The sequence below is a fragment of the Vulpes lagopus genome, chromosome 18 (genome assembly GCF_018345385.1).
Source record: "Vulpes lagopus strain Blue_001 chromosome 18, ASM1834538v1, whole genome shotgun sequence".
Taxonomy (NCBI): domain Eukaryota; kingdom Metazoa; phylum Chordata; class Mammalia; order Carnivora; family Canidae; genus Vulpes; species Vulpes lagopus.
The window spans coordinates 28512105-28536123 of record NC_054841.1 but is presented as its reverse complement, the minus strand read 5'-3'; the positions used below and the strand labels follow the sequence as shown (position 1 = coordinate 28536123).

At 46.6% G+C, this 24019-nt stretch overlaps 1 long non-coding RNA gene across 2 annotated transcripts in view; it reads left to right on the top strand.

Moving 5' to 3' along the window:
* LOC121477958 overlaps positions 1–5914 on the top strand; it is a 97324-nt gene extending 91410 nt beyond the window's left edge. For both annotated transcript variants that reach the window (XR_005984391.1, XR_005984392.1), the window contains one exon: positions 5505–5914. This is a non-coding gene — a long non-coding RNA (uncharacterized LOC121477958). The remainder of the gene's footprint in view (positions 1–5504) is intronic.
* Positions 5915–24019: the final 18105 nt, after the last annotated feature.

The following is a 24019-nucleotide window of genomic DNA, read 5'->3' as shown; positions in this document are numbered from 1 at the left end:
GCAATCCCTTGGGCAGCCCTCAGAGGCAAGATGAGTTAAGTGGTAAGAGCAGGGGACGTCAGGAGCCGGGGAAACCTGGATTCAAATCCTGTTCTGCCTCTTGCCACCTGGGTAGCTAGGAACAAGCTACTCTGCGGCTCCAGGCTTCAGCTTCTGTAAAATGGGGATTTAACAGTCTAGAAGGTCCTTAGTTCAATGGCCCAAATTAATTGCTTTATTCATTCTTTTATTTATTTTTTATTTTTATTTTTATTTTTATTTTTTTTTGCTTTATTCATTCTTACAATCACCGATTCCAGTTTATGGCTTCCAGATGTGAGTGGGTTCAAGGTTGAAAGGGGCTTTTTCAAGGTTGAGCAGGGAGACGTCAATGGCCAACCCTCCAGATCTCCTGAGTATAAGGATTGTTAGTCTTAGCAGCCTGAAGATCCTTAGTTCAAACCATTTTTCCAATGGTTTTCTAGAGCCTGGTGGAGGCCAGGGGCCAGGAGGTTTGAGTCATCTCCTTCCTTTTCCCCCATGGCCTCTGCCAGACACCCTCAACCCTGCCCCAATCCCAGAAGATGCACAGGTTTCCCTTGGGGACGCTGTGGGTAATGGCAGGGTGATCCAGGGCCTGCAGGGGGTTCTGGGAGGAGTTTTTTCTTGGATCGAAATCATTTATTTTATTTTATTTTATTTTATTTTATTTAAATTTTATTTTATTTATTTATGATAGGCACACAGTGAGAGAGAGAGAGAGGCAGAGACATAGGCAGAGGGAGAAGCAGGCTCCATGCACCAGGAGCCCGACGTGGGATTCGATCCCGAGTCTCCAGGATCGTGCCCTGGGCCAAAGGCAGGCGCCAAACCGCTGCGCCACCCAGGGATCCCCGAAATCATTTATTTTATTTACTATTATTGTTTTTCTTTCTTTTTTCCTTCCTTCCTTCCTTCCTTCCTTCCTTCCTTCCTTCCTTCCTCCCTCCCTCCCTCCTCCCTCCCTCCCTTCCTTCCTTCCTTCCTTCCTTCCTTCCTTCCTTCCTTCCTTCCTTCCTTCCTTCCTCCCTTCCTCCCTTCCTCCCTTCCTCCCATCCTCCCTATATGGAAAGCCAGAGCCCTTTCTGCAGGAGCCCACCAGCCTGCTATGCTATTCAGGGCCGGCCCTGAGCTCTTCGCCATTCCTTACCGGGAAGGAAGCCTCCTGCTGCCCTCCAGTGGCAGGCGAGGTTGTGTGCAACAAGGAGAGCAAGAGAACTGGGCTTCTCTAGGTGCGGGTGGAGGCTGCCTGGAGGAGGGAGAGAGAAAATACAGCTTGGCTCTCCCACTGCTATTTGTAGCCCTGTGGATCTGGGAAATCTTGGGATTAGAAAATAATAGACTGAAATTGAAAGGCACAGGAAGGTTTTTGTTCATTCTGCTTTTATTTATTTTTGAATAGATAACACATCTACATGATTCAAAAGATAAAAAAAGATGGTAAAGTGAAAAGGAAGTGTCTCCTCCACTTGTTCCCAGTTGACAAGTTCCCCTTCCTAGGGGCAGCTGTTGTCATGTTTCTTGTGTATCCTCCAGCAGAAAGCCTACACACATATAAATATTTTACAGGATCAGTTGCTTCCTCTATATGCTCTTCTGCATCTGGCTGCTTCACTTAGAAAACATATCATGGGATTTGTTCCATAGCAATTCATCATAAGAGTGGCCTTGTTCTTTTGAACAGCTGCATAATATTCCGTTGTTATGCATCTCATAATTATTTGATCAGTTTCCTACTGATGAGGCTTTAGGTGGCTCCTAATCTTTTATAATCATATTGTTACAACAAATAACCTTGTACACACACCATTACGCTCAGGTATGAATGAATCATTTAGCTATTGCTGTATAACAAAAAGCTTTTGTTATCATCATTCCTATGAATCACTGGTGGCCCTGCTGATGGGGTAAGGTGGGGCTCATTTTGCCTTGCCTCTTTGCATCTAAGTAAGAGGGCAGGTGTGCTGGGGACTAGCTCATTTTAGAAGAATGGACTCAGTCACATGTCTGACATTTGACTGGCTGTTGGCTGGGGTAAGAAGGGTGCCTGGGCCATGTCTCTAATCATACTGTGACTTGCAGGGCCTCTGGAAACTCCAAGACTGGTATCACACTTTTTCAGTCTGAGCAAGTCCTGGGCTAATCCAGATTCAAGGGGGAAATAGAAACCAGCTCTCCAAGGGAGGAGCGGCAAAGTCACATTGCAAAGGGTATGATGTGGAGGACATGAACTATTGTGATCATTAAAAAAATCTATTTACATGCTGTTTTTATTTTACAGTAGTTAGATTTACAAAAAAAAGTTGCAAAGATGATACAGGGAGTTCCCATATACCCCTGTACCCAGTTTCCCCTATTGGTAATAGCTTATATTACTATGGCACATTTGTCATAACTAAAGAACCAATAGTGATGCATTACTATCAGCTAAACTCCATACTTTATTCAGATTTCATTAGTTCTTCCTCAATGTCTTGTTTCTGTTCCAGGATCCCATCCAGAATACCATAATATACTTAATCATCTTAGCTCCCTTAGTTCAGCTTCTCTTGGTTGTGACAGTTTCTCAGACATCCCTTGTATTCGATTCTTTGACAGTTTTGAGATATGTTGGTCAGGGTTTTTTTTGTAGATGGTCCCTCAATTAGGGTTTGTTGGGTGTTTTCCCCATGATTTAATGGCATTCTGGGTTTCGAGGAAGAAGACCATAGAAGTGAAGTGTCCTTTTCAATACAGTGCATCAAGAGAACGTGCTGTCGACATCATTTACCATTAAGGATGTTAACCTTAATCACCTAGTTAAGATAGTAGTTGCCAGATTTCGCAGCTGAAATGTTAGTTACTCTTTTTCTTCCCTTTCCATCTTGTTCTCTGTAAAAGGAAGTCACTGTGCACAGCCCACACTTAAGATGAAGAGTTACTCTCTGCCTCCTTAAGGGAGCAGTATGTAAGTTATTTGGCATTCTGTTATTTGTTTATTCAGTCACTTATTAGATCAATGTGGACTCATCGGTATTTGATTATACTTTGTACCATTATCTAATTCTATGTTATCTTTTTTTTTGCTCACATTTTTCCAGTTTGGGCTATTAAGATGAGTGTTGTGGCCTTGTGACATACCCTCATCATTTTTTTGCTTGTTTTTATTTTTGTTTTTGAGCACTTTCTTACTTCCTGGCACTGTAAAAGCATCCAAGTTCATCTATTTTGTTTTCTGCCCCAGCTCTAGAATCAGCCATTTCTCCAAGGAGCCTGTTTCCTTTTGTTGGAGAATGGTATTAAAAATCAAGATCTGGGTGCTGAGTATGCCTGTTACAACTGGGGCCCATTCTCAGTGGGTACCGTGTGCACATACACACACACACACACACACACACACACACACTAGCCTATATATACAAATCACTGTGACTATTTCTATATCTATCCATTAGTATCTATACTAAGCTAAACATGAATTCATGCTAATGGCTCCAACTCACATCCATTCATAGTGTTCATTCTATCTTTCTCCCCTTGCTTATCTATAATCCCCCACTTCAACAGTGAGACGCCTGCTGCCACCATCTGGTGTCCTAATTTATGTAATTGTTCAATTCTAGCACACATGCACAAGAGTTTCAGAATTATCAACCCATACTCCCGTGAGGAGTAACTTTGCAACTAGAGTACAGTGCTTATGGACAGTTCTTTGGTCTTTAGTCTTGTTTCCAGTTATTTCTAAAGTTATTTAGATCTGCACATCATGCAGTGAGACTATGTCATACCTTTGTAATATAGTTAAATTCTTTTATAAGACCCACCTACATTAGGATTCACTTTGATTCTTGTTCTGTAAAGTATGAATTTTGACATAGATAGTCGTGTATCCACTACTCTAGTGCCATGCAGAAAGGTTTCATGGCAATAAAATATCCACGGTGCTTTACCTAATCAACTGTCTCCCTCTCTTTAAAACCCTGCCTGCTACTGGTCTCTTTGATCTCTATAGTTTTGTCTTTTTGTTAATCATATAAATGGACTCGAACAGTATGTAACCTTTGGAGACTGACTTCTTTCATTTGGCAATATGCATTTAAGATTCATCCATACTGTTGTATGGCATAACAGTTGGTTTCTTTTGATCATTGAATACTATTCTATAGTATAGATGTACCACTGTTACCCATTCTATCCATCCACCTATTAAAGGACATCTTAGCTGTTTCAGGCTTTATTAGGAATATAAGGCTGCTATAAATATTTGATGCAGTGGATGCATGACTATCCATTTTGTGCAGATTTTTTGTGTAAGCGTACTATTTCTAATCAATTGGGTAAATTGCTGGGTTTTCTAATAAATCTATGATTAGCTTTATAAGAAACTGCCAAAGTGTTTTCTAAAGTACTGTGCCATCTTGCATTCCCAACAGCAATGAATAAGAGTTTCGGCTCTGCTGCATCTTCATCCGCACTTGGTTTTGCCAATTTTTGGTGGTGAGGGAGTGGAATATGTCCATTTTAATAGGCATGTAGTTGTTGTTTTCGTTTGCATTTTCTTTTAATTTGCATTTCCCCGAAGAGAAATGATACTGCAAATCCTTTCATATGCTTATTTGCCACCTGTGTATCTTGGTGAGGTGTCTGTTCATATCTTTTGCCCATTTTAAAATTGGGCTGTTTGTTTTCTTCTTGGTGAGGTTTAGAAGTTTTGTGCATCTTCTGGATATAATCTTTTATCAGAGATGTGATTTGTAAATATTTACTCCCATTCTGTGGCCTGTCTTTTCATCCTCTTAATCCTCTGCATTTTACAGAGCAAAAGCTTAACAAAGTCCAACTTAGCAATTTTTTTTCTCTCATAGATTATAGTTTTGGCATTATATCTAAAAACTGACTACCAAACCCAAAGTCAAACAGATTTTCTCCTATTTTCTTCTAGACTTTTATTGTTTTATATTTAGGTCTATGATCCATTTGAGTTCCCTTTAGTTACTTTTCATGTAAGGTATAAGCTCTACACCAAAGATCTTTTTCTTTTATGTATATGACATCTAATTGTTCCACAGCACTGGTTGTTAAAAGACCGTCTTTTCTCCATATAATTTTAGTATTCTAATATTTATTAAGACTTTTTATGGCCTAACATATGGAATCCTGAAAAAAGTTTTTCTTCTCTTATTTTTCTTTTATTAGATTTTATTTATTTATTTGAGAGAGAGAGAGAGAGAGAACAAGTGGTGGGGAGGGGCAAAGGGAGAGAGAGAGAAGCAGACTCCCTGTTGAGTAAGAAGTCTGATGTGGAGCTTGATCCCAGGACCTGGAGATCATGACCTGAACCTAAGGCAGATGTTTAACTGCATGAACCACCCAGGCATTCCCTGGGGAATATTTTCCCATTAGAATCTTTAACATTATAGTTGTAGTTACTTTAAATTCCCTGTCTGATCATTCCAACATCAGTGTCATATCTGAGTCTGCTTCTCATATATGTTTTGTCTCTGCAGTCTGCATTTTTTTCTTGCCTTTGAGATGGGAAGATTATCCTGGATTATCCAGGATGTGTGCAATCACATCCATTCATGAATCACACAGAAGAGGAGAAAGTGACGTGACATTGGAGAAAACAAATAGAGTGACTCAACCACGAGCCAAGGAATGGCAGCTGCCGCCAGAAGCTGGAAGATACAAGGAAGAGATTCTCCCCTAGAGCCTTGAGGGGGAGGCAGGCCTGATGACATTTTGATTTCAGCCCAGTGATAGTAACAATGGATTTCTGGCTTCCAAGACAGTAGGGAAATACATTTCTGTTATTTTAAGCCACTAAGCTTGTGGTAATTCATTATACCAGCCTCAGGAAACTAATACAAGCATGCTTTGTAAATTTTGTTGAAAGTTGGACATGTTGTATAGGATAATAAATACTAAGGGAGACAGACCTTTGGTGTGAGGATTGGTGTTAATCTTTCTAGGAGTTGCACTCAATGCTTGTTGTAGCTCCAGACACCGGAGGTTCTAAGTTCCTCTGTATCCATGTTCTTTTTCCTTTTTGGCTCTGGAATTTCCCTTTGTACTGTTCCAGAAAAAAAATGTGGTTTACAGCCATTTTGGCTGTAATTCACTGTTATTATATTGGAGCTTTACTGGTATGATGGTAGAGCTGGGTGGAGGGTGGGCATTTCTAACCTTCTAATGAAGTTTCAGGGTTTTAGTAGAGTTCCTCTTATCTGAGGGATGTGGCCTTTTGGAAGTATTTCTGTTCCTCCTTCTAAGGTTGAGCTCTCCTCCCCCTGCTTTGGATCCCTCCCCTGGCTACAACAGCCCAGCCTATTTAGTATATTGTCTATGATATATATATATATCATGTCTATGATATATATATATATATATATATATCTCCTCCCACTCCCCCAGCCCCCGGCTGGGGGATGAAACAGGAAGTCTGGAGGGGGTTAGAATCATGCAGAGTTCCTTTTGCCTTAGCTAGGTTCAGAGCTGGACTCTGAAGTGCCCTTTGGCAAAGTCCTATCCACCAGAGTTGAGGAGGAAGGTTCTAGGAGGGCCTCACCATGGCCACTCTGCCTCTCCCTGTCAGAGCCACATGGGGAGCTCTATCAGATTCTCCCCATTGGAACTTGTTGAGGTTCCTGAGGGAAAAAAATCTGTAAACCTAAGAGGTCTTCTCCATTGCCCATGACCAGGACGCCCCCGGGGCTTCTTTTTTTTTATTATTAGATTTTTAATTTATTCATGACAGACAGAGAGGCAGAGACACAGGCAGAGGGAGAAGCGGGCTCCATGCAGGGAGCCCGACGTGGGACTTGATCCCAGGTCTCCAGGATCACACCCCAGGCCGAAGGTGGCGCTAAACCTCTGGGCCGCTGGGGCTGCCACCCCCCCCACCCCGGGGCTTCTGTATGTTATGCTGGTGCCCAAATTGTCTTCAGCAATTCATCAAGAATTACTGCCTAAGCATTCCCACCAACTTTTGGCATTGCTATAGCTAAGCCAGTCCTGGTTGATACATCTTTCTGGATGCACCTGACTCCTCAGACTCTGGGGTAGCCCTTTGCCTTGTGACCTCAGTTTTCTGGTGGATTCAAGAAAAGTCATGTGTTTTTCAGTTCACCCAACTTTTTCTTATTGTTAAGACAGAAGTGATGGCTTTTAAACTCTTTACGTGTCAGAGTTGAAACCAGAAGTCCCTATTATGGCCATTTTTTCTATCAATCTACCACTGCAAGTAAGAAATATTAAGGGTCACAAAACCATAGGACTATAATCTTGGGATCATAAAGACTTTGGCATGTAGACTTAGAGTTTTGCACCTGGAGAATCAAAAATTCTAAGAGTAAAAATTCCCCAGATTAAAAATTACCATGGGCTCTCCACTGCTTACAGGGTTACGTGACATAAAATGTTTCTAATTATTTGACCCGTCTCATCTCTCCAGCCTCATTTCTCACCACCCATCTTGCCTCTCACTCAAATCCTGCCCCGCTGCCACTTCGCACCAGAAGACAAACTCAAAATCACACTCAGGGTTCCAGTCATGTACTGAACTAAATGAGACTCTCTCATGCACCTAGAACATTACCTGCAACATGGTGACCACTCAATAGTTATACGTTAATCTAATTAATGAATAAATTATAAACCTTTTATCACAGCATGTAGCACATGGAAGTATTAACAGTGGCCAATCTCCATCATGCACCTGATTTGTGCCTGATGCTCTTCTAAGCACTTAACATGTAATGATTCATTTTCATAGCCTTAGGTGGTAGATCCTATTATTATTTCCATTTTAAAGATGAGGTACAAAGAGGTGAGTAACTTGCCCAAGGTCACCCAGAGAGATGGTAAGTGTCAAAGCTGGGATTTGAACCAAGGGAAACCTCCTCAATGGGTTATAATCAGCGTGAAGCTCCTACTGTTGTGCTAAATGCTAGACGAATTACATATGGGATTTCTAATCTAATGCTAACCACCCCCCACCCCATGAAGAAATGGAGGCCCAGAGAGGTTAGGCGACTTGCCCAGGGTCACACAGCTAGTAAAAGCTGGAACTAAAGTTCACACCAGGTCTGCCTGCTTTGAAATCCCACCATTTCCTATTCTCAGCATGGTTCCTCCTGGCTGTCTCCTGAGGAAAGGAATGCCTCTCCCACCTTGTCTAGGCATCTCATCATTCTACTATTCCTTCAAGATTGGTTAAGGGTCCCTTCTGCTGTCACACTCTCCCTGACTCTCCCTAACCAATGCCAGCTGCTAATCAGACCCTCCTCCTTGAACCTCCACACCCCCGACTGGTACCCCTAGGTGGTCTTGGGTGCAAATTAGAGCTCTGCTGAGTGTCCTTGATTACTCCTTTGTGTGACCATTTGAGTCTTGATTTTTTTTTTCCCTCATCTGCAGAATGGTGCTGAGAAAAGCATTCCACTCATAGGTTTGGGTGAAATATGCACACATTTTGGCCAAGTGCTTACTGAACCACTTACTACACTATATATAATGATCTGTTTAAATGTCTGTCTCCATCACTTGACTTGAGAGCAGGGACTGATTCTGATCTATCTCCATGCCTCTAGCACCTAGCATGGCTTATAAGAGCTATTAAATAAATGTGAAGTAAATGAATGAAAAATAAATAAGTGAATCTTGGATTTCCAGCCTGATAATTTCATACATAAAATCTAAGAATCTTTCCTCACATGACTACAAAGTTGGGGGGTTCTTGGAGAAGAACTTCCTGAGACTTTCAATCTTTCTGACTAGCACCCATGGTAAGTAATGTGCTTTAGGTCGCCATCCATTGCGAATACACACACACACACACACACACACACACACACACACGCACATGCACAGAAAGCTTCAAGAAACAGCATTTTTCCTTCCTACATGGGATAAACCCAGACATTTCCTCTTGTCTTCTCTTGTCTCATCTCCTACCTTTTCTTGTTAAAAAAAATATGCGTTAGGTCCTTTCAATTGATTTCATGCCCCACCATCACACTGTGGCCCATGGTTTGAAACAGACACTTCCCTAGTTCCACTGTTCCTTCAGAACCTTTCTTCAGCAACTGTGACATGCGTCCTGTCCTGTGACATGCGTGACTTGCACACCCCTGATGCAGGGAAGTTCCGCCTCAGAAGGTAAGAGGTTTCACTATTGGACAGCATTCATTGTTAAAAAGCCCTTCTTTCTCTGAAGGTGAAAGACACCTCCCTGGAACTTCCCCATTGGCTTCTGTGTGGCTGTGGGTCTCTATCAAACGAGTCACTTCATCTCCCCTGGCTTCACTTTCTTCCTACTGCTCCCACACATGTGCCCCCCTCTAAGTGCATGGAGCCCGCAAGTCCATCATCAAAGCCACTCTTTGGGCCTTGATCTTCACCTGTCATCTCCTGTTATTTGCTTTTATTTTCTTTTGCTTTATGGGAGTGGGGTCACTGGAGTCAATCCATCCAAGTGGTCCAAGTCTTCAGTCCTGGAACAGGGAAGTTATTGGGACTGTAGGGAGGATATCAGAGAGTCTGGAGGGGCGGGGAGGTGCTAGTGACAGGGAGCCCAGCCAGGGTCCCCAGTCTTGGTGCTCAGTGGCCTGGGGGGCCTCCTACCTTATCTGTTACCACCCTGCAGGATGCCTGCTACCTACCTCTGTGGCAGTTCACCTCCTCTCAGCAAGGCGGCCAAGGCCAGGTGGCGGCACAGGCCACATAATTAACAGTACAAACTGAGAATGCAGGGCCCCTTGTTCAGAAATCATTAAGAGTTTCAAGGTCGTGATGGCAGAGCAGGACATCAGGTGCAAGTCTGTCACAGTGCATGCCCTGCGCAGCTGCAGGGGTCTCACACCTGTGGTGCTCACTCTGCCCTTTGCTTGGAGAAGCAGGCTTAGCAGGCACTGTGTGTGGGAGGCCTGGGCTGGGGAGGACCCCTCTCTACAGGAAATGAACCCAGCTGGTGAATATTCAAGCAAGAGGGTCCTTGGAGGTCACCTGACTCAAACCTCTCCAAGTCCAGTTGTAGAATCTGAGGCCCAGAGAGGTGGCCCAAGGTTACCCTGCAAACTTGTAGCAGAGCCCAGATCACAACCCCAGCCCTGGGACCCTCCCCCTCTCCGTCCTCTCCATTTTTTCCCAATTGCCCCTACCTCATGCAGTATGGAAACCCTTCACCTGCTGACACTTTGCAAATGTCTATCTCCCCCTCCCCACTATCCTTGTCTCTCCTCCAAGCTCCAGACTCCACAGCTACAGTGGCCTCTTGCTTCACCTCCTCCCACTCCACATACCACCCTCCTCTCCTCCACCCTGACCCTCCTCCTACCCCGCTCCCAGCCACCTGCCAGTACGTTTTTTAATTTACAAATCAGATCTTATCACACCTCTGCCCTCAGCTTATTGATGCATTGCACACAATTGTAATCCAACCTCTTTACCACAGCCCATGAGACAAGGCCTTGTGGTTTCTGCCATGACCATTTGCCCCCCTCCCCCTGCCCCTGTGTGATGACCTGCTGTCAACCAGCTGCACCCAGCTCACACCCACCTTGCATGCTGAGTCCTTCTCTGCAGCTCTTTTCTCCAAGATGGGCCCATGGCTTCCCTTCATTCAGGTCTCAGTTCACATGCATCTCCCTCCCCCCTCCCCTGAGGTTTTCCCATGCAGTCTTTCATATCAGTTAACCCTCCCTGAAATGATGGTGCATACTTGTTCTTTTATTTTCAGGCTCCCTTCTATGTTCATAGCTTCCTGAGAATGGAGGGTGGAGACCAAGTGAGCAAGTGCTCACTGCTCGCTTGCTCAGCAGCTTGCTGGCTCCTGGCATGTAATTGGTGCTCTATAAAGAGCTGTTGTGGGAATAAGAAAACTCATAATGAAATGAATTCATTTAGCAAACATGTGTCAGGTGCTGTGCTCAGACATGGAGCAAGTGGACAGTGGTTCCTGTCCTCAAGGAGATGGATCACCATCTTGGGGAGACACATTTTTGGAGGAGCAGCAGGGTGACAGGAGTGGCTTGTCTAGGCTGAGTCTAAGCCTCATCTGAGAAGATGAGGTAGGGGGAATGGTGATGGATCCTTGCAAGGTGAGGTTGGATTTTAGGGATCACTGTTGTCTCTTTTCAGAGGAACTAGGTTCTGTCTCTCTGACTCTTCAGCCCATTAGGCCAGGGCTCGGGTCCACACTCATGATGCATTATTCTCTTGGGGCCTTCCATCCATAAGACATTGTACTTGCAAATTGTTTGAGATCCACTTCCTGCTATCACTGGAATCAAGAAGATTGATGTGGCTCCCCTCACCCAGCCTCGCCCAATGGGCACAAGGTCCAGCCTGGGTGAACCTTGTGGTTACCTTGGCACTCCTCAGGCCACCCCCGAGAGGATTCTAATCTCCCACTTCTCCTCAAGACATCCAGCTTCAGCTGCCCTTCATAGGCAGATTGCCCATGGCTATGCCCCTTACAGCCCCAGCCTGGTGTTGCCAGTCCCTTCCTTTCTTGCAGGTGGCATGATTGAAGACTAAGGGAAGAACAGGGCCCTTGGGGACAAAGTCACTTCCTCCAGGAAGCCTTCTCTGCTTTCTCATTAGCAGTGCCTCCTCCTTTTCCTTACCCCCAGAGCACACATCCTTTCTTGTTTGTCTATCCAAACATCCATCCATCAACCAACAAACATTCATTGAGCACCTACTGTGCCTCTGGCACTTATTCACAGTGGCAAACAAAAACATGGTCACTGCCCTCACAGAGCTTACAGTTTAATAAAGGAAATTATGCAACTAATTGCAAGTTGTAAAATAAATTAGAGCGGTGAAAAGTGCTATGCTAGAGAAGTACCCAAATTTGTGTGTGTGTGTGTGTGTGTGTGTGGGGGGGGTTGAACATCAGGGTAAAGATGGCTTTCCTAAGGAAGGAATGTTTCACCCAAGACAGTACTGTCCAAAATGGCAACCACTAGCTACATGTAGCTACTGAGCATTTGAAATGTGGCCAGTGCCACAAAGGAAGTGAATTAAAAAATACACACACACACACACACACACACACTCATATATATTTTAAAATTGAAGTAAACATATGGTATTATATTAGTTTTGGGTGTGCAATATAATGATTCAGCAATACTATACATTACTCATTGCTCATTATGGTAAGTGTACTCCTAATCCCCATCACCTATCTCACTCATCCTCCCACCCATTCTCCCCTTGGGAACTATCAGTTTGCTTTCTGTATTTAAGAGTCTGGAGTTTTGTTTGCTTGTCTCTTTTTTTCTTAGTTTGTTCATTTGCTTTGTTTCTTAAATTCCACATATGCATGAAATCATATGGTATTTGCCTTTCTCTTTCAGACTTACTTCACTTACCATTATACTGTCTAGCTCCATCCATGTTGTTGCAAACGGCCAGATTTCATCTTCTTTTAGGGGTGAGTAATATTCCATTGTGTGTGTGTGTGTGTATATATATATATATATAATATCTTCTCTATCTATGGATGGATATTTAGGTTATATCTCTATCTTAGCTATTGTAAATATTGCAATAATATAGGGATACATATATCTTTTCAAATTACTGTTTTCATTTTCTTTGGATAAATACCCAGTAGTGGAATTACTGGATCATAGGGTTCTATTTTCAATTTTTTGACGGACCTCCATATTGTTTTCCACAGTGGCTGCACTAATATGAATTCCCCCCAACAGTGCACGAGGGTTCCTTTTCCTTCCCATCCTCAGCAACACTTATTGTTTTTTATCTTTTTGATTCTGGTCATTCTGACAGGTGTGAAGTGATACCTCATTGTGATTTTGATTTGCAGTCCCCTGATGGTGAGTGATGCTGAACATGTGTCTGTTGGCCAACTGCATGTCTTCTTTGGAAAAATGTTTATTCAGGTCTTCTGCCCATTTTAAAATCAGGTTGGGGAGGTTTTTTTGGTGTTGAGTTGTAGAAGTTATTTATATATTTGGATAATAACCCCTTATTGGATACACCATTTGCAAATAACTTCTCCCATTTGGTAGGTTGGCTTGTCATTTTGTTGATGGTTTCCTTTCCTGTGCAAAAACCTTTTATTTTGATGTAGCCACAAGAGTTTATTTTTGCTTCTGTTTTCCTTGCCCCGGGAAACAAATCTAAAAAAATGCTAGTAAGGCCAATGTCCGAGATATTATTGATCTGTGTTTTCTTTAAGAAGTTTTGTGATTTCAGGTGTCATATTTAGATCTTTAATACATTTGGAGGTTTTATTGTGTATAGGATGAGAAAGCGGTCCAGTTTCATTCTTTTGTATGGGGCAAAATGCAGGTGGAGGAACTGAATTTTTAATTGCATTTAATTCTAATTAATTTAAATTTAAATTTAAAAACTGAAGCGGTTTCTTTATTAAACACAACTTTACTTTTTGGTAAGACTACATTTCATTTTGTTGAAATTTTCAGAGACTAAAGAAAAAAATGTAAACATCACAGTATTTTTATAGCATTTACTTTTTGAAATGATAGGATTTCAGATGTTGAGTTAAAATATAGTAGTTAAAATTAATTTCATGTTTCTTTTTACTTTTTCAGCATGGATACTAGAAATCTAAAGCTCCCTGTGGCTCTCACTGTCTTTCCACTGAGAGAGCTGAGCTAAGAGCAGAAAGGTGAGTGGGAGGAGTTAACAGGTGGAAGAAGCCTAAGAGGTATCGGGACTGGGTCGCACTTCTCAGGATGGAAGTTCACATTTATTTAGCTTTTATCTTATGCTCAGGACTTCAGACATTATATACACAAGACTCAGTCATAGATAAATATCACTAACCTCTTGCTACATGTTAGGAAACTGAAGCTCGGGTTTGACCAAGGTCCTGTGACTGGTGCAACCACTTCATTGAGCTGCTAAACTTGGCAGGGGTCCCGGCCTGCACTAGTTTTATTTATTCTCTGAGCCCTGCTTCCAGCCTAGCTCTGTCACATTTCTTCTGCTTGCCTCTCCATCTCTTAGGCAAAGCCCACATTTCTGGACACTTGCCGGAAGATGCTCTAGGAGAGTTGAAAGAATGGGTGGCCACAGATGAATCATTTTATCAAACTCTTATGAAAAAGCTCTTCTGTGTTAGGCCCTGTCTAAAGCCTAGCCCCATCAAAGCTGTTTCCAGATGCCAACAATACAACCAGCACAGGGCAAACACTACTCCTTCCCTCCCCATCACCAGCGCAGCCCCCAAATCTCTGCTGTGAGATCTGGAAGTGTTGGAGGCAAAGTGGTCCTTTTGTTCCTCATCCAGTCCCTAATCGGGTCCCAGATGTGAGTCCTTCTGAGGGCCCTGTGGGAGTGCACGTTTGTGTGGGCATGCATGTGTGTGTATGTGTGTGGGGAATGCACGTGCATGTGGGTGTGGGGAGTGCATGTGCATGTGGGCATGCGCATGTGTGTGGAATGGGGGTGCCCACAGCACAGCTGTCTCTCCTGCTCGGTCTGATCCAGCTCTGCAGCTCTGCCCTCAGAGTCCATGCTTCAATCTCTTGCTTCTGGGACCCTTGTGAGCAGGCTGCTGACAGGACGCTCTGAGCTTGGTCATCCTCCTTCCTGGGGGCTCTCTGAGGACCTGGCCCCCAGCCAGTCCACAGGGGGGAAGTGTGGGCTGTACCTCCACTGCCCCATCTCTTTTCACTTCCTTTTTCTCCTATTAGTGTAGGAAGCCCACTGGTGGTTGGCCTCAGGAGAAACCTGGAGGAGGAAAAGCTTACTTCTCCTTCCTGCAGGCACCCCATCCCTAGGAGCTATATTTGGGGGGATGCCATGCCTGGCTGAGGTGACAAAGGGAGAGATTCCAAGGCAGTCTCCCCAAGGCTAACCACTCTCTCCACAGCTGGGTAGGTGAAACAGACAGCATGGGGGCAGTGAGATGGCTGGGGGCCCAGCCAGTTTTTGCCACTTTTTATTAGCCCTGAGAAGGTACCTGGTCCCATTTATTATTATTGAGTCCCTACCATGTGCCCAGCACATTGCTAGAGGCTGGTGACAGCAATGAAGGAAAGACAGCAATCCTCACTGCCAATCATTCTTGGTTGGGAAAAGGGATCAAGAACGAATACATGTCAGAGCTAGCCACTGGGAAGCCAAATCTAGTAGCATAAGGGGATGGGGAGTGGCCAAGGGGAGAGACCAGGGTGCTGGTAGCTGTATTTAACATTTGGCTTCCCCCAACTCAGAGCCTGCTAGATCATTCTGGGTACCAGGAGAAGCCCCACCACACTGTGCCAGCCTAGTGAAACTGGGTTTCCGTCTGTGCCCTTTTCTTGGTTTTATTTGGTTGCATATGTCCCAGCTCACTTTATCCAACCCATTCTCTAGACCCAGGAGGCATAGTGGGCTGGGCAGAGCAGGCCATTAGTCACATTTGTTCAGTGTCGAGGACGCTCCGCACATCCCAGGGAGCTCTGTGGCTCTAAACTCAGGGTGGAGTCCGGCCTCCTCCCACTGCTGCTCATGCGGCTTCAGGGATAGTCAGCACCCAGGCTAAAAGTAGCAGACATCTCCCTGGCTACAGGCCCCAGGCCTGGGAGTTTGGGCTTAGAAAGGAGGCCTGGGCCACAGTGACCACTTCTCTCTCTGTGGCTCAAGCCACTGCTCCAGACCCTGAGTGGGCATGTGTCCAGGAAGTGTGTGACTGGTCCTCAACTGTTGGGAGACCAAGCAGTAGCTTCCAGGCTCATTCAGAGTCATCCAGGGTTGGTGCCCAGCACGGACCTGGGACACTGAGCCTCCTCACCATGGCCACTACACGTGGGCAGGCCCTGGGGACTCTGCTGCCCACCCTTCTTCTGGGACTCATAGGTAAGTCCTGGGTGCTGCCCAAAGACACCCTCAGAGCTGGCAGGGAGGCCTTGGGGAATCCCTAAACCCAGTTGTCTTGTGTTGCAGGGGTCTGGGCCCTAGAGGACTTAGCTTAGCCCTTTGCCTATGACAAGCTGTTTGTTTGTTTCCTTTCCTCACTGTAGACATGGTAGGAAATGAAGGTGGTGGGAGGTTGGGGGTCAGGAGGACACGAGGGCTAGAGACTGAGGAAGCACAGGGAGAGAAAAAGAGTCCACCTCCCACCCGGGCTCCCTGATGTCAGCTCTGGTCTGAGTGGCTAGCAGACCTAGGTCAGAGAGGGCAAGAGGGCCAGAGAGACAGAGTTAGAGGGCCCTCGAGTGTTGGTATCTCTGGCGTTGTGGGAAGAGTACAGGACTCTCAATCAGACAGACCTGCTTAACGTTCCTTCTTAGCCCACAGCAGGCTGGATGATCCTATACAGGTCACTAAACCTCGTTGTCTCTGTCTCCTTTTCTGGGGTGAATTCCCCCATCTTCCACGGGGAGGAAGATGGTTTGTAGATGTGCAGCTTCATTCTAAGACTTCTGATCAGTTTCTTGGGTGTTCAGAGTGCCTGGAGGGGGAAGAGAATCTAGTTCTGCAGTTGTCCTGGGATGACACTAGGACGCAGATGCTAGGCTAGAAGAGGATGGGCAATACTGCCTCAGGTAGAGAGAGCTCCCCATCCCTGGAGGTGAGCAAGCAGAGGGTAGATGCCAGTGAGATGTGGACATTGAAGGACCTGATTAGGAGGGCCAAACGTCTCTGCCTCAGGTGGCTTTCGACTTCACACTGATGTCCAAGAGGGAAATCTCAAGTCCTCACCACATCTCTCCCCAAAACCAGAACCATCCACCTGATGTCCAAGAGAAAAGCCTGGGAGACATTTCCCCATAATCCACGGTGTCCCCCATAGTGGAGGACAGACCCTTTCAGTCTGTCACCAAGTCCTGCTGGCTGTATCTGTCACATGGGTCTCGGGTCCCCCCATACCCACCACCCTGATCCAGGCAGGCCTGTGCTGCCTCCTTACTGGTGTCCCTACTCCCATCCTGCCATCCTCCCTTCCATCCTCCACACAGCAACCAGTTTCCTTCTAAACCACGTCCATGAGGCCACCCGCCCTTGCGTTCACAATCTCCAATGGCTTCCCATCACACTCAGAATAGAGTCAGAGGCATCACCCTGTACCACAGGCTCTTCCCCATGTGGACCTCTCGGTTCATGATGCTTGGTTCTCTCAGCCTCTCAAGCCCACCAAGCTCTTCCTTCCAAGGTATTCTTCCAAGGCTGTTCCCACTTTCTAGAACATTCTTCCTTTGCCCTTTCTCATGGCTGCCTCCTATCCATCCCTCAGGTTCAGCTCGAAATGTCACCTTCTTTAGGAAGCCTTTAACACTCTCTTCTAGAATAAGCCTTCTGGCATTTTTTTTACCTTGCACTGCACATTTCCCTGAAGCTGAGCCCCAGTTTTAATGACATATTTGCTTGTTTACTTGTAATCATCTGTTTTATGCTCCCCACGGCTGGAACGAGACACAGTGCGTAGTTAAGCCCACAAGGCCTGACGTGCCATGGGCAGCTCTCAAGGGCCATTGAGTGTCGTATGCATCCTGTTCTGTGTGGTCACAAGCTCTCTTTCATAGCTGGGCAGCCCTTCATCTCTCTGATGGGCCCATCTCAGAGGACAACCCCAGGAAATCCGGTGCCTTTCAACTGTACTGCTGGCCCCTTTAGCTCCTGGGACCTCAATGTCACCTGGAAGAAGGGCAGAGATGAGCATCCAGCCTCAGCTCAGTACCTGGTGATTAATGACAAAGGCAACTATTCTATCACCAGTAAGGTATGGGTGACACTGGCCCGCCAAGATATCTTATTGGGGATCACCTGTGAAGTCACCTACGCGGCGCTGAAAGAGCCTCTGCGAAAGACCATGAATCTCTCCCAAGTGCTCCAAGGTGGGGGTGCAGTAGGTGGGGGCGCGGGGTCACGACCTGAGCCGAAGGCAAATGCTCAACCACTGAGCCACCCAGGCGTCCCTTAAAAAGTGTCTTATTTGGTGCTCGCTTCGGCAGCACATATACTAAAAAAGTGTCTTATTTGTTCAACCAGTAGTGAATGTCTACCGTGTGCCAGGCATTATTGTAGGTGCTGGGGATACAGCAATAAAGTTAAATCCCTGTCCTTGTGGGCATCATATTTTACTCATTCGTAAAATTATATTTCATGAGGTGAACTATTTCAAACATACAAAAACTGATATACCAGACACCTAGGTACCCCTACCCATTTTTAATGAACACTAACATTTCACTTTATTTGCCTTATATTGAGGATACAAGAAAATATTATTTCTTAAAAAAAAAAAAGTAACAGAGGAGAGAGTAAGAGGTCTTGTGGTGGGTTCCTGGGAGAAGGAACAGGCTGGGCAGGCAGGGGTAATTTCAACAGATGTTTCTGTTTGTCTAGTTGTCCCCACCCTGAAGATCAGCACCAAGACCTCTAGGACGCACATCCACGTGCATCAGAGAGTGAATCTCACTTGCCACGTGAGCCACTTCTACCCCTCCCCCCTACGTCTCACCTGGATGGAGAACAGACACAAGGTCCAGGAGGTGGAGTCCCCACAGGTCACGAGAAACCCAGATGGGACCTACTCTCTGGAACACACATGGCAGGCAGAGGCCACGCTGAATGGGAGTGAGTTTGCTTGCTGGGTGGTCCAGGATGAGCAGCCCCCAGTCCAAGCCAATATCACCCTGAATGCCCAGGCGCCCAGGTTGGGAAAAGGTGGGTCCCATCTCTTGCTGGCTCTCCAGGTGGCGTGGCTAGGTGGTGTCAGGCATGAACACTCCCACCTACCCTCGGACTAGGGTGCAGGCAGTAGTAGGTCCAGGACTCAGGGAAGCATCGGATGAAGGTGAAGGAAGGGAGGATGCCTTGGGCTGGTGACAAAACTCTCAGTCATTCACCCTAAACTCCACACCCCCTTCTTCCCCCACACTCCCACCAAGAAGGAGCAGGACTTTCTTTTTCCAATACTAGGCACTTCTCAGGTAGGAATTTCTCTGCCTTAACGCTTGACTGCAGGAAAAGGCAGAGACTGTGGACTGCTGGGTGCCAAGATCTCTTCCTAGAAGGCTTTTCTTTCTTTCTTTCTTTCTTTCTTTCTTTCTTTCTTTCTTTCTTTCTTTCTTTCTCTTTCTTTCTTTCTTTCTTTCTTCTTTCTTTCTCTCTCTCTCTCTTTCTTTCTTTCTCTTTCTTTCTTTCTTTCTTTCTTTCTTCTTTCTCTTTCTTTCTTTCTTTCTTTCTTCTTTCTTTTTCTTTCTTTCTGGATTTATTATTGAAGTTTTTTTGTGGTTTTTGTTTGTTTGTTTTTTGGAAGGCTTTTAATCAAGACTGGTTCAGCTGAAAGTTTCTGGGAGTCAACTTTAAAGAGAGGCCAGAATTCTTCACTCCCTTAGCTGGGAAACAGAATGGATGCTGGAGCAAGACTCTCCTCTCTATTATCCAGTGTTCTCTGTCTCTCTGTCCTTTCTCTTTCCTCCTACCGCCTCCTCCTCTTCCTCTTTCTACCCTCCCTCCTCCCCATCCTACCCCCCCATCCTACCCCCCTCCCCATCCTACCCCCTCCCCTCTCCCCATCCTAACCCCCTCCCCATCCTACCCCCCTCCCCTCTCCCCATCCTAACCCCCTCCCCATCCTACCCCCCTCCCCTCTCCCCATCCTAACCCCCTCCCCATCCTACCCCCCTCCCCTCTCCCCATCCTAACCCCCTCCCCATCCTACCCCCCTCCCCTCTCCCCATCCTAACCCCCTCCCCATCCTACCCCCCTCCCCTCTCCCCATCCTAACCCCCTCCCCATCCTACCCCCCTCCCCTCTCCCCATCCTAACCCCCTCCCCATCCTACCCCCCTCCCCTCTCCCCATCCTAACCCCCTCCCCATCCTACCCCCTCCCCTCTCCCCATCCTACCCCCCTCCCCATCCTACCCCCCTCCCCTCTCCCCATCCTAACCCCCTCCCCATCCTACCCCCCTCCCCTCTCCCCATCCTAACCCCCTCCCCATCCTAACCCCCTCCCCTCTCCCCATCCTAACCCCCTCCCCATCCTAACCCCCTCCCCATCCACCCCCCTCCCCTCTCCCCACCCTACCCCCCTCCCCATCCTAACTCCCTCCCTCTTCCCCATCTCCTGTCCTTTGTGGCCGCGGACGACTTTGTCCACGAGGGGGAGCTGCCTGCTAGCAGTTCAGCCCGAGAAGCGCACGCGGCGGGACCAACTTTGGGGCTGCCTCCGTCAGCTCGGGAGAAGGAATGACTGGCCAGGCGGGCCGGCCCACAGCCTCCAGGGCCGGGGGGAGCGGGGAAGCGGCTGCCGCGTGCACGTGTCTCGGTCCCCGCTGCTGCCCGCGAAGGTGGGGTGCTGGGGGGGCGGCTGGCGTCCGCGCAGGGCGGCCTGCTCCCAGGGCGTCGGGGAGTGGCCCCACTCACCGTTCAGTTTCTCCGGGCCCTTTTTGGTTGTTGCCCAGCAGGAATAAGAGAAACGTTCGCCCAGTGGGATACGCAGATCTGGGTGGGAAAGTCCACACTGGTCTTTGCTCTTCGGAGCCCAGCGTCAGTTATTTCTTTTTTTTTTTTTTAATAATAAATTTATTTTTTATTGGTGTTCAATTTGCCAACGTACAGAATAACACCCAGTGCTCATCCCGTCAAGTGCCCGCCTCAGTATTTCTTTCTGACTCACTTCTTCACTGGCTCACTCCGAGCTTTGGCCTCATCCTCCTGCCTTTTCCAGGGTTGGGCCCCCTTTCTGTTATGTGTGAGAGGACCTTGGGACCCGCGCAGCTTCAGCATCCCCACCTCGGGCCTCCGTTGACGTGTTGGCTGACACCTGTAGGGCACTGACCCTGTCCCGGAGGCCCTCGCTTGGCTTGGCTGGCACATGACAGGACAGGCAGCAGAGGAGCCGAGATCTCAGCTGTCCGAGCTGGGGTCAGAAGGCGGGTCAATATGCTCTTTCCTATTTTTCTCCCCCTCCTGCCTGAGACTAAGGACCTCAGTGTGATCTCACTGCTCCTCTCAAATCTCAGTCTCACATGCTCTGTTTCTGGTATTTCCTTCTCCCTGAATGCCCCCCCCCCACCCACCAGGCACATGGTTTGGTCCCCACAATGGCACTTAGCCCACAGGGCCCTCCTGCTGTGGGGCTCTGTTTGCTTACACCTCTCCTCAGTGATGGGACTCTCACTCCTCTGAAGCAGATTCTGGATCTTGTGTTTGGAGGTGGCCAGACTCTGGAGCTAAGCTGATCCATCACGAAGCTGCCACCAGCCATCTGTGTCTTGGGTTCAGTTCCTCATCTGTGCCCTAATAGCTGTGGCACCTGCCTTGTGGGACCTGCCGGGGATTCCTTTCCTTGGCCCCTGCTTGGCAACTGAACAATGAGGCTCACAAAGGGTGCTGTGCCACGACTGCTTGCAGTCTCCAGGGTGCCCAACCCAAAGCCTGCTGCAAGAAGCAAAATATTGAAGTTCACTGATCATGATGGTACCAATAGTAGGAAAGTAAAGGCCTGTAACAGAAAGAGCCCATGACCTGAAGTCACAAGCCTTGATTTGGAATATGGATGCTGTTTGCTGTGAGGCCCGTGGGCAAGTCACTAACCCTCTCTGAGCCTTTTCTTTCTCTCTAACATTAGAAATAAACAACAATTTCTCAGATGGTTCTTGTGAGTATAGGATGATGATAGGATCATTTATGGAGTGATCACTATGTGATCACTATATTCTACTCTAGTTACTTTACTTAATTTACCAGCTAAAAATTAAGAATGCTCCCCAGTTTGCAGATGGGGAAGCTGAGTCTTAGAGAGCCAAGTTGCCCAGGCTCAGCCAGTGGAGGGGCCAGGAATGCAAACCTGGGTTGGATGTGACCTCATAGCCAATGCTCCTAACCTATTCTCTGTACCACCTGCTTTTTTTTTTTTTTTTTTTTATTAATTTTTTTTTTAATTTTTATTTATTTATGATAGTCACAGAGAGAGAGAGAGAGGCAGAGACACAGGCAGAGGGAGAAGCAGGCTCCATGCACCGGGAGCCTGACGTGGGATTCGATCCCGGGTCTCCAGGATCGCGCCCTGGGCCAAAGGCAGGCGCCAAACCGCTGCGCCACCCAGGGATCCCCTGTACCACCTGCTTTTATATGATCTGGGCCTTGAGCATGGAGCTGCTATACTCTTTCTGGGGATGGAAGACAGACCTGAGGCCTGTGACCTGTGACCACAGATCTATGACCACAGACACAGACCCCGGGGCCAGACTGCCTGGCTAAGAACCCTGGCTCTGCCACTGGCTGGCTGAGGACCATGGAGAGGTTACCTAGCCTGTCTGGGCCTTATTTAGTTTCTTCACCTGTGAAATGGAGATAGTAACAGTCCCTACTCCTAGGGTTGCAGGGAGAACCTGGTGAGTTAGCAGAGCTGGAAAGCAAGAATTCAGCGATGTGGGTGTTTGCTGGGAGGTGTGGGTGGGAGTCAGCCCCATACCCGCTGCTCTGCTCCAGGCATCTGGGCACCTCTGTGCCTCTCACGGGAGGGGTCTCTCCCTGCAGGCCAGAGCGTCCACTCTTACTCCTTGCAAGGCCCCCTCCAGCGATCAGAGCCCGGCACGAACATCCAGCTGACCTACATGTCCTTCGGATTCCCCTCACGTCACGTTACTGTGACCTGGCTTAAGAAGAACCACAAGCTCCTCAAGTGGCAGACCCATGTCCACCTCAGCGGAGACACGTACAATGTGACCAGCAGAGTGCTCGTCCCACTGCAGGCTGATGACGTGCTCTCCTTTGTCCAGTGCCATGTCAATCACAAGTCCACACTACTCTTCCAGAAAACCATCAGCCTGGACCAGTACCTCCGTGGTAAGAATATTCTCTCGGCTCAGGTGGGTCAGTGCAGAGTTGGGCTGTGCATGTCTCTGCCTCCATTTCCTCCTCTGAAAATGGTACAGCCCTCACTTGGTTATGGCAAGGGTTCAGTGATATAATACCTGTTAAGTACATAATACAGGCCTTGCTTATATGAATCACTCAGAGTGGCACTTCTCTGGACTCAGTTTCCTCATCTGTAAAATGGAGAAGAGTATCTTTCAGGAACTTCATGCTTTTATTATTATTGTTTTATATGGAGAGGACATAAAAGTCTTTTTTTCATCTGATTTTTGTTGTTGATTTTCCTGGCCTGAACCAGTGCTTGGCAGGTCTATAAATTCAGTGAGGCTGTGTGTATCATGCTTAGAGGGAATTATAGCTCTCATCCCATTGTTTATGACAACTCTAAAGCCCAGAGAAGGCAAGTGAGTGGTCCAAGGTTGCACAGCAGAAAATAATTCCTTAAATGTGTGTAGGACTTTTAAGTGTACAAAATATTTTCCTCAATATTTTTGCTATTATCATGGCAATAAAGGCATCACTTTATATGAATAAAAATATTGTTATTAACACTTCAAATGAGCATAGCACACAGTCATTAAGGCACATTCGTGTGGGTTCACTTATTAAGTTTGTGTCACTGCCCTATACTGTTTGTGCTCACTATATTGGTGACTCACACAAGGAAATTGAGGTTCAAAGAAGTAAAGTCTGCCCCAGGTTCTAAAGCTGGTGAGTGAGAGACCTTTCATATGAATTCAGGCTTCTAGCTGCTTTTTACCATCTGTGGGATCGCCTGCTTAGTTACTGAGGCTCTCCCACTCCTATCTTTGAGTGTAAAGCAGGAAAATGATCATTCAGGGGGGTCCTCCTTATCTGAGTATTTATTTTATAATTTCCTTGAAGCTGAACACATGTATAGAAAAGCAAAAATCATAGAAAATACAAATATTCACAAATGAATAATTACTTATAAAATTAGCCCCTACTCAAACCTCTGGCTGCTTAACACTGGCTGCATCTCTGTTGGGTTTCCCATCAGGGAAATGCCATTGTGGGCGTCTTTATCTGGGTTCCCCTGAAAACAGAGCCTCAAAACAGGTCTGGGTGCAGGCATTTGGGAAATGATCCACAGAGGCACAGGTTGGGACAAGGGATGGGGAGCATCAGACAGGGACGGTGGGACACCCAAGAGAGGGTGAGTTATTGAATGGGTGCCCCTGTGGA